Source organism: Entelurus aequoreus, linkage group LG22, assembly GCF_033978785.1.
Source record: "Entelurus aequoreus isolate RoL-2023_Sb linkage group LG22, RoL_Eaeq_v1.1, whole genome shotgun sequence".
Lineage (NCBI taxonomy): Eukaryota > Metazoa > Chordata > Actinopteri > Syngnathiformes > Syngnathidae > Entelurus > Entelurus aequoreus.
Genome location: NC_084752.1, coordinates 14,981,836 through 14,992,086, shown reverse-complemented (window position 1 = coordinate 14,992,086; position 10,251 = coordinate 14,981,836).

Sequence of the window (10,251 nt, the reverse complement as noted above, 5' to 3'; positions counted from 1 at the left end):
GCTATTGCAAGGAATTTAGGGATTTCACCATCTATGGTCCGTAATATCATCAAAAGTTTCAGAGAATCTGGAAAAATCACTGCACGTAAGCAGCAAGGCTTAAAACCAATATTGAATGCCTGTGACCTTTGATCCCTGCATCAAAACGTGACATCAGTGTGTAAAGGATATCACCACATGGGCTCAGTAACACTTCAGAAAACCACTGTCAGTACCTACAGTTGGTCGCTACATCTGTAAGTGCAAGTTAAAACTCTACTATGCAAGGCGAAAACCGTTTATCAACAACACCCAGAAACGACGCCGGCTTCGCTGGGCCTGAGCTCATCTAAGATGGATTGATGCAAAGTGGAAAAATGTTCTGTGGTTTGACGAGTCCACATTTCAAATTGTTTTTGGAAACTGTGGATGTTGTGTCCTTCCATAGAGGAAAAGAACCATCCGGATTGTTATAGGCGCAAAGTTGAAAAGCCAGCATCTGTGATGGTATGGGGGTGTATTAGTGCCCAAGGCATGGGTAACTTACACATCTGTGAAGGCACCATTAATGCTGAAAGGTACGTACAGGTTTTGGAGCAACATATGTTGCCATCCAAGCAACATTATCATGGACGCCCCTGCTTATTTCAGCAAGACAATGTCAAGCCACATTCTGCACGTGTTACAACGGCGTGGCTTCGTAGTAAAAGAGTGCGGGTACTAGACTGGCCTGCCTGTAGTCCAGACCTGTATCTCAATGAAAATGTGTGGCACATTATGATGCCTAAAATACCACAACAGAGACTGTTGAACAACTTAAGCTGTACATCAAGCAAGAATGCTTGATGTAAAATTGGTCTCCTCAGTTCCCAAATGTTTACTGAGTGTTGTTAAAAGGAAAGGCCATGTAACACAGTGGTAAAAATGCCCCCGTGCCAACATTTTTGCAATGTGTTGCTGCCATTAAATTCTAAGTAAATGATTATTTGCAAAAAAAAAATGACGTTTCTCAGTTCTAACATTAAGTATCTTGTCTTTGCAGTTTATTTAATTGAATATAAGTTGAAAAGGATTTGCAAATCATTGTATTCTGTTTTTATTTACGAATTACACAACGTGCCAACTTCACTAGTTTTGGGTTTTGTACGAAAACAATATGATTTATATAATAAAGTTAAATTGTTTATAAAGAGTCAGGCTTTTGTCCGCAAAGTCCAACAGTCAAAAAGTTGTCCTCTCTGTAAATTATGAATTCATGAGGGTCAGGCGATTCCTTGTGGTCCACTTTAACAATATATAGATAATAAAAAAATGTCAGTATTTATCACAGCTGAGGCTAATAGTGTCACTGACTACTTTTACAACGTGTAATAAAGTAAAAAGTTAATATTTGATTTCATTTAACTTCTTTCCACTTGTGTGCGGCCTCCTTTTTTTCCACATTTATCCAATGAAGTCGGAGTGGTAAGCACCTGAGGTCTCCGCTTCAAGTCCGGCTTCATACTCCTTCAAAAATACGTTTAAAAGATTCTGTCCACTTCTCGTAGCTTCTCGTATTGAAATTAAGTTTGTAAGAATAATAAACAACAATAAACTGCATATAGTTAAGAGACAACACTGCAAGATAGTTCCACTGGTCAGCGTTCTTCAGCACAAAAAGGCTCCACAAAAGTTCCGGCCATTCGAAAACTCCTTTCATTCTTCTTTCTCTCTGTTGTCAACTTTGTTGTACAAAACCCAAAACCAGTGGAGTTGTAACACATGGCTGGGTGGCATTGTCTTGCTGAAATAAGCAGGGGCGTCCATGATAACGTTGCTTGGATGGCAACATATGTTGCTCCAAAACCTGTATGTACCTTTCAGCATTAATGGTGCCTTCACAGATGTGTAAGTTACCCATGCCTTGGGCACTAATACACCCCCATACCATCACAGATGCTGGCTTTTGAACTTTACGCCTATAACAATCCGGATGGTTCTTTTCCTCTTTGTTCACGACGTCCACGGTTTCCAAAAAAAATGTGAAATTTAAACACTTTTCCACTTTGCATCAGTCCATCTTAGGTGAGCTCGGGCCCAGCGAAGCCGGCGGTGTTTCTGGGTGTTGTTGATAAATGGCTTTTGCTTTGCATAGTAGAGTTTTAACTTGCACTTACAGATGTAGCGACCAACTGTAGTTACTGACAGTGGTTTTCTGAAGTTTTCCTGAGCCCATGTGGGGATATCCTTTACACACTGATGTCGCTTTTTGATGCAGTACCGCCTGAGGGATCGAAGGTCCGTAATATCATTGCTTACGTGCAGTAATTTCTCCAGATTCTCTGAACCTTTTGATGATATTACGGACCGTAGATGTTGAAATCGCTAAATTCATTGCAATAGCTCGTTGAGAAATGTTCAACTGTTGGACAATTTGTTCACAAATTACTTCACAAAGTGGTGACCCTCGCCCCATCCTTGTTTGTGAATGACTGAGCATTCCATGGAAGCTGCTTTTATACCCAATCATGGCACCCACCTGTTCCCAATTAGCCTATTCAGTGTTTGCTGAGCATTCCTCAACTTTTTCAGTCTTTTTTGCCACTTGTGCCAGCTTTTTTGAAACATGTTGCAAGCATCAAATTCCAAACGAGCTAATATTTGCAAAGAACAACAAAGTTCTCCAGTTCGAACATTAAGTATCTTGTCTTTGCAGTCAATTCAATTGAATATAAGTTGAAAAGGATTTGCAAATGATTGTATTCTGTTTTTATTTACCATTTACACAACGTGCCAACTTCACTGGTTTTGGGTTTTGTAATAGAAATACACAAGAAAGAAGAAATAAATAAGTGGCAACGTTCATTCCACTGTGTTCAACCAATCAGCGTTTGACAGCACATCCCGCCCCTGAAAAGGTACCTGGTTGCTTGGAAAAGTCCCACCTAGCTAGGAGGAACTCGGAAAGGTTCCTAAAGAACTAAATCTACCCGAGTAGTTCTTGGTGCAAACCTAGGGGTAAGTGAGGAAGTTCCTGAATAAGTTACTGCGGTGTAAAACGGCCTAATAATAATCATAACAATTGAACACAGAGTTTCACATGGTTTTGATAAACTACAATAAATTACAAAATAATTACAATCGATATGTTTTTAAATTTTTACGTTTTTTTTGGTTTGGTAACACCATGCAAGGCACTGTTCTAGAACCTCTCCAATTTTCTTTCATCACTTGCCACAGAGGCCCTATTGGGATAAGGCTACCATGAACCCTTTATCAGCTCTAATAATATAGCAATCTTTTTCTTTATCATGACAGGTTTTTAATTTAAGTTGTGTTGGGCTAAGCAGGGGTGTCAAGCTCATTTTAGCTCAGGGGCCGCATGGAGGAACATCTGCGCACATGCGGGCCGGTCTATTAAAATCATGGCATTAAAACTAAAAAAATAAAGACAACTTCAGATTGTTTTCTTTGTCTTACTTTGGCCAAAAATAGAACAAACACATTCTGAAAATATTATAATAAAAATATAGAAAAAAAGATGTATCTATTTATTCCATGAAGGAAAGAAGTGAATGAATGTTTATAACTGAATACATTTACATATGCATAAAAATGTGTTTTCTTTTGTATTATTTAAAAAAAAATGAATGAAGTAACGTTTATGACAACATTTTTCCAAAACACAGTATAGAATGTGAGATGCAACAGGATAATGCATACATTCATCATTTGTTTTCAAAACGGTTAGAAAAAAGTGGGACCCCAGAAATTTACTGTGGGACCCCATTTTTAAGACTTGATGCATTTTGAAAATTCCTAGTGCCAACACTGATGGAGTATTGGTGCGTGCAAAACAGCAGCAGGCGGCTGTGGCCTGCGGGCCGGTTCTAATACTAATCTAATATCATCCCGGGGGCCATAGATCATTCATTTGCGGGCCGGATCTGCAAGTTTTTTTTCACATTTTTTAAATATAGTGTTAATGAAATATATTTTGCAACATTTCCAACTCTAAGGCTCATGTAGGCAACAATAATTAGCCAATAGCATGTCATAACTTCATGGTAAATCATATACTTGACCATAGGTCTATTTTCTAGCCTTTGAGCTTCCTCATTAGCAGACTTTACGACTTGCTCGAGCAAGAATTTAGTTGTTTAGATTCCCTGTAAGTGGGAGGCTCGTGGCTAAAGGGTGAGTGGCCGCTTGCAATCAAATGTTTACTGTTTTTTTTTTTTTTTTTTGGTAATACAATGCACCCGGAAAGTATTCACAGCACTTCACTTTTTCCACATTGTATTATGTTCCAGCCTATTTCCAAAGTGGAATAAACCAAATTCTAGACAATACCCCATAATGACAATGTAAAACGGTTTTAATTAGAGATGTCCGATAAATGCTTTAAAATGTAATATCGTAAATTATCGGTATTGTTTTTTAAATTATCGGTATCGTTTTTTAAATTTTTTTTATTAAATCAACATAAAAAAACACAAGATACACTTACAATTACTACACCAACCCAAAAAACCTCCCTCCCCCATTTACACTCATTCACACAAAAGGGTTGTTTCTTTCTGTTATTAATATTCTGGTTCCTATACATTATATATCAATATATATCAATACAGTCTGCAAGGGATACAGTCCGTAAGCACACATGATTGTGCGTGCTGCTGGTCCACTAATGGTACTAACCTTTAACAGTTAATTTTACTCATTTTCATTAATTACTAGTTTCTATGTAACTGTTTTTATATTGTTTTACTTTCTTTTTTATTCAATAATTTTTTATTTATTTATTTATCATATTTTCCATCCATCCATTTTCTACCGCTTATTCCCTTCGGGGTCGCGGGGGGGCGCTGGAGCCTATCTCAGCTACAATCGGGCGGAAGGCGGGGTACACCCTGGACAAGTCGCCCCCTCATCGCAGGGCCTTATCTTATTTTATTTTATTATTTTTTTGGAAAAGGACCTCATCTTCACCATACCTGGTTGTCCAAATTAGGCATAATAATGTGTTAATTCCACGACTGTATACATCAGTATCGGTTCATATCGGTATCGGTAATTAAGAGTTGGACAATATCGGAATATCGGATATCGGCAAAAAGCTATTGTCGGACATCCCTACTTTTAATATATATTAAGACTAAAAAACTACAAAATCATATACAACAACATGAACAATAAGAATACATTTGAGAAGATGTCCTTGTTTACTTCCAAGACAAACTCCTCCACATGCAAAAATGTCACAAAGAGCTGACAGTTACTACAGCTTTATTCTGCAGTACTTGTTGGGGAAAGTTTGCTTCTCTGACCCTCTCCGTCACACAGGCTGGTGCTGCTATGTAAACAAACTCCCTACTGCTTTTTATCAGGCCCTGTCTTGTTTCTAACAAATTGCTCTTCAGATAATTTTTTATGTGCATATACAGTCGTGGTCAAAAGTTGACATGCACTTGTAAAGAACATAATGTCATGGCTGTCGTGAGTTTCCAATACTTTCTACAACTCTTTATTTTTTTGTGATAGAGTGATTGGAGCACATACTTGTTGGTCACAAAAAACATTCATGAAGTTTGGTTCTTTTATGAATTTATTATGGGTCTACTGAAAATGTGACCAAATCTGCTGGGTCAAAAGTATACATACAGCAAAGTTAATATTTGGTTACATGTCCCTTGGCAAGTTTCAAATTTAGGCATGGTGTTCCTGGGATTAAAAGCTCAATTTTAGTTTAATCTGTCCACAGAACCTTCCTCCAGAAGGTCTTATCTTTGTCCATGTGATGTCAGATGAAATAAAAAAATTAACTGTTTGGCCACAATACCCAGCAATATGTTTGGAGGAGAAAAGGTGAGGCCTTTAATCCCAGGAACACCATTCCTACCGTCAAGCATGGTGGTGGTAGTATTATGCTCTGGGCCTGTTTTTGCTGCCAATGGAACTGGTACTTTAAATGGGACAACAGGACAATGACCCCAAACACACGTCAACAGTGATAAAGGAATGGCTAAATCAAGCTAGAATTAAGGTTTTAAAAATGGCCTTCCCAATGTCCTGACTTAAATGTGTGGACAATGCTGAAGAAACAAGTCTATGTCAGAAAACCAACAAATTTAGCTGAACTGCACCAATTTTGTCAAGAGGAGTGGTCAAAATTTCAACCAGAAGCTTGTGGATGGCTACCAAAAGCGACCTTATTGCAGTGAAACTTGCCAAGGGACATGTAACCAAATATTAACATTGCTGTATGTATACTTTTGACCCAGCAGATTTGGTCACATTTTCAGTAGACCCATAATAAATTCATAAAAGAACCAAACTTCATGAATGTTTTTTGTGACCAACAAGTATGTGCTCCAATCACTCTATCACAAAAACATAAGAGCTGTAGAAATGATTGGAAACTCAAGACAGCCATGACATTATGTTCTTTACAAGAGTATGAAAACTTTTGATCGCGACTGTATGTTTTAGTCTGTCCTTTGCCTGTATTTATCTGCTTTTTGTGTGTTTACTTGTTTGTGGCGTACAGCCCTTTGTTTTTCAACTGTGGTTGTTGTTAAAAGGCTTGACAAATAAAGTTGGTATGGTATGGTGATGCACAAACATCACTAGTAAGTGCAGACTCTGGTTTTGCAAACCATATGGATGGATTAAGGCCTTTATATAATTATATTACAGTTGGATCTGGATTCAAATGACCCCGTTTACCTGACACATGAAACGTGACAAATTTGTGGCAGGCATTTTCCACTTTATTGTTTATTGTGTTGAATATCTTGAAATGTGTTTGGTGGCAATTCCAACTTTTGACCACTGCATAAATTCCGACGTTTCAGTGGTGCTTTCCATCATTTTCAGCATACTGCATTGCAAAATGAATAACACTCGACCGTCTTTTCATGCAAGAGCCACCCAGAAAAGGGGCCATATGAATCCCTTCCCTACTTTATTTGGAAACGTTAGGCAGGCTGGGTTAAAGCTAAGCTAAAGTCTGTCACGACTTGGTCCTGGGGTTTTGTTTCTCCGGAAGGCAACGGAAAATTGGCGCGTGCGAGACGTGAATTTAAATACATGTTTATTATAATTAATCAAAAAAAGGTGCAAACAAAAGGCGCTCACAAACTTGACTATGAAAACAAAACTTGCACAAAGGCAGAAACTATGAACAATGAAACAAAAACACTAACTGCGGCATTAATAAACAAAAATGTACTTGGAATGAGAAAAAGCATAAAAAAGAGCAGCATGGATCATCCGCATGAGGGTGAACAGAGTGGCAGGAGTGTGAATGTGATGTCGCCAGAAAGACCAACAGAAAATGAAAAGCTTAAAGGCCTACTGAAATGAATTTTTTTTATTTAAACGGGGATAGCAGATCTATTCTATGTGTCATACTTGATCATTTCGCGATATTGCCATATTTTTGCTGAAAGGATTTAGTATAGAACAACGACGATAAAGATTGCAACTTTTGGTATCTGATAAAAAAAAGGCTTGCACCTACCGGAAGTAGCGTGACGTAGTCAGTTGAACATATACGCAAAGTTCCCTATTGTTTACAATGATGGCCGCATGAAGTGAGAGAGATTCGGACCGAGAAAGCGACAATTTCCCCATTAATTTGAGCGAGGATGAAAGATTTGTGGATGAGTAAAGTGCAAGTGAAGGACTAGTGGGGAGTTGAAGCTATTCAGATAGGGAAGATGCTGTGAGAGCCGGGGGTGACCTGATATTCAGCTGGGAATGACTACAACAGTAAATAAACACAAGACATATATATACTCTATTAGCCACAACACAACCAGGCTTATATTTAATATGCCACAAATTAATCCTGCATAAAAACACCTGCGTGTTTGTTATGCTAGCTCCTAGCTCCTCTGCTAGCTCCTAGCTCCATAGAACACGCCAATACAATTCAAACACCTGATCAACACACACAATCACTCAGCCCAAAAGACCGTTTACCAAACCCAAGGTTCATAAAGCTTATATATTTTTAAAAAGTTACGTACGTGACGCGCACATACGGTCAAGTTATCGAATGTTTAGCAGCCAAGGCTGCATACTCACGGTACCTGATATTCAGCTGGGAATGACTACAACAGTAAATAAACACAAGACATATATATACTCTATTAGCCACAACACAACCAGGCTTATATATAATATGCCACAAATTAATCCTGCATAATAACACCTGCGTGTTTGTTATGCTAGCTCCTAGCTCCTCTGCTAGCTCCTAGCTCCATAGAACACGCCAATACAATTCAAACACCTGATCAACACACACAATCACTCAGCCCAAAAGACCGTTCACCTAACCCAAGGTTCATAAAGCTTATATATTTTTAAAAAGTTACGTACGTGACGCGCACGTACGGTACGGTACGTGTTATGCTAGCTCCTAGCTCCTCTGCTAGCTCCTAGCTCCATAGAACACGCCAATACAATTCAAACACATGATCAACACACACAATCACTCAGCCCAAAAGACCGTTCACCTAACCCAAGGTTCATAAAGCTTATATATTTTAAAAAAGTTACGTACATACGCAAAAAAAAGCCAAAGCTGCATACTCACAATAGCACGTCTGCGTCTTTGTCATCCAAATCAAAGTAATCCTGGTAAGAGTCTGTGTTGTCCCAGTTCTCTACAGGCGTCTGTGTATCCAACTCAAAAGTCCTCCTGGTTAGAGTCTCTGTTATCCGAGTTCTTCCATCTTGACTGCATCTTTCGGGAATGTAAACAAAGAAGCGCCGGCTGTGTACTGTTGTGGCTGACTACGTTTGAAAAATACGTCCATTTCGCACCGACAACTTTCTTCTTTGCTTGCTCGGCTTCCTTCTCCATAATGCAATGAACATGATTGAAACAGATTCACGAACACAGATGTCCAGAATACTGTGGAATTATGAAATGAAAACAGAGCTTTTTCGTATCGGCTTCAATGTGGAAGGCATACCCGTGTTCGCCGGGCTACGTCACACGCATACGTCATCCTCAGAGGCGTTTCGAACCGGAAGTTTAGCGGCAAATTTAAAATGTCACTTTATAAGTTAACCCGGCCGTATTGGCGTGTGTTATAATGTTAAGATTTCATCATTGATATATAAACTATCAGACTGCGTGGTCGGTAGTAGTGGGTTTCAGTAGGCCTTTAAATAGTGACATGATCAGTGAAAACAGGTGCGTGACTCTAAACGTGGAACAGGTGCGTGACATGACGATGTGAACCAGGTGAAACTAATGGTTGCTATGGTGACAAATAAAAGTGCACAAAAAGTCCAAAAACAAAACCGAACATGACTAAAACAAAACATAATCACAGACAGGACAAAGTCTTGTTAAAAAGCAGTGGTGTGCCGTTAGGGCCAGCAAGGCCTTCTCTGCTGGCCTAACATAAATCATGATCATAGATTAATAAAAGTTCATTTTAACCTATTTTCCATAAAGTATTCATCATATTCTCTTCATGTCTTATTAGGCTCCACTGTTGCTTGTTAGAGCTTTTATCCGATCAGAATTCAGCTAGCTTGTTGCCAGCGCTGTATGAATTCTGCCAGATACACAGTTGATAGACAGTTGCGATAGCCAATCAGATCAAGAGTTGTTGACAGTAGCCCATCTAGGTAGCCTTACGCTGAACGTGACTGTGATTGGATTTTCACTCGTCACTCCCAAGTGAGAATCCAATCACAAGTTGTAATTTGGTTAAAAAACCGGAAGAGGTACCGGAGCCATACCCGGCCAACAGAGAAATCATCGGTTCTCACTTTTTTAACTCACAAAGAAAAAGTTCAAATATTTTATTTATTTATTTTTCCACATTTAATGTTCTTTACAATAATTTTGATTTTGACAGTACCACGTAAGGTATGTTTGAAATGGTGACTTTTAAATGTGCTGAAATATAGCCTGTTTTGTACACTGTTGAGGTGCTTCAATGTCCAGTAGTGCACAAGTGTGTTTCTGTATGGTATTTCTCCAGCCGTGGTGATGTGGGGACATACATTTTGGTATTTTGAGGGGTATTTATTAAAGTCAGACATCACTAAAGGCCTAGGTGGGAAACGCACACCTCGCCACTGTTAAAATGTAATCATAAAATAATAAATTACGTTTATGAAGAAGATGTAATAAAAGGCTACTACAGAAGTGGAGATAAACACACGTTGATTAGTGGCGGCTTCTATGTTTGAATCCTGATTAAGAAAAAAGACAGGAAGCCGTGTCACGCTGCACTGTGTCACTTGAGGCGACCCCAGACA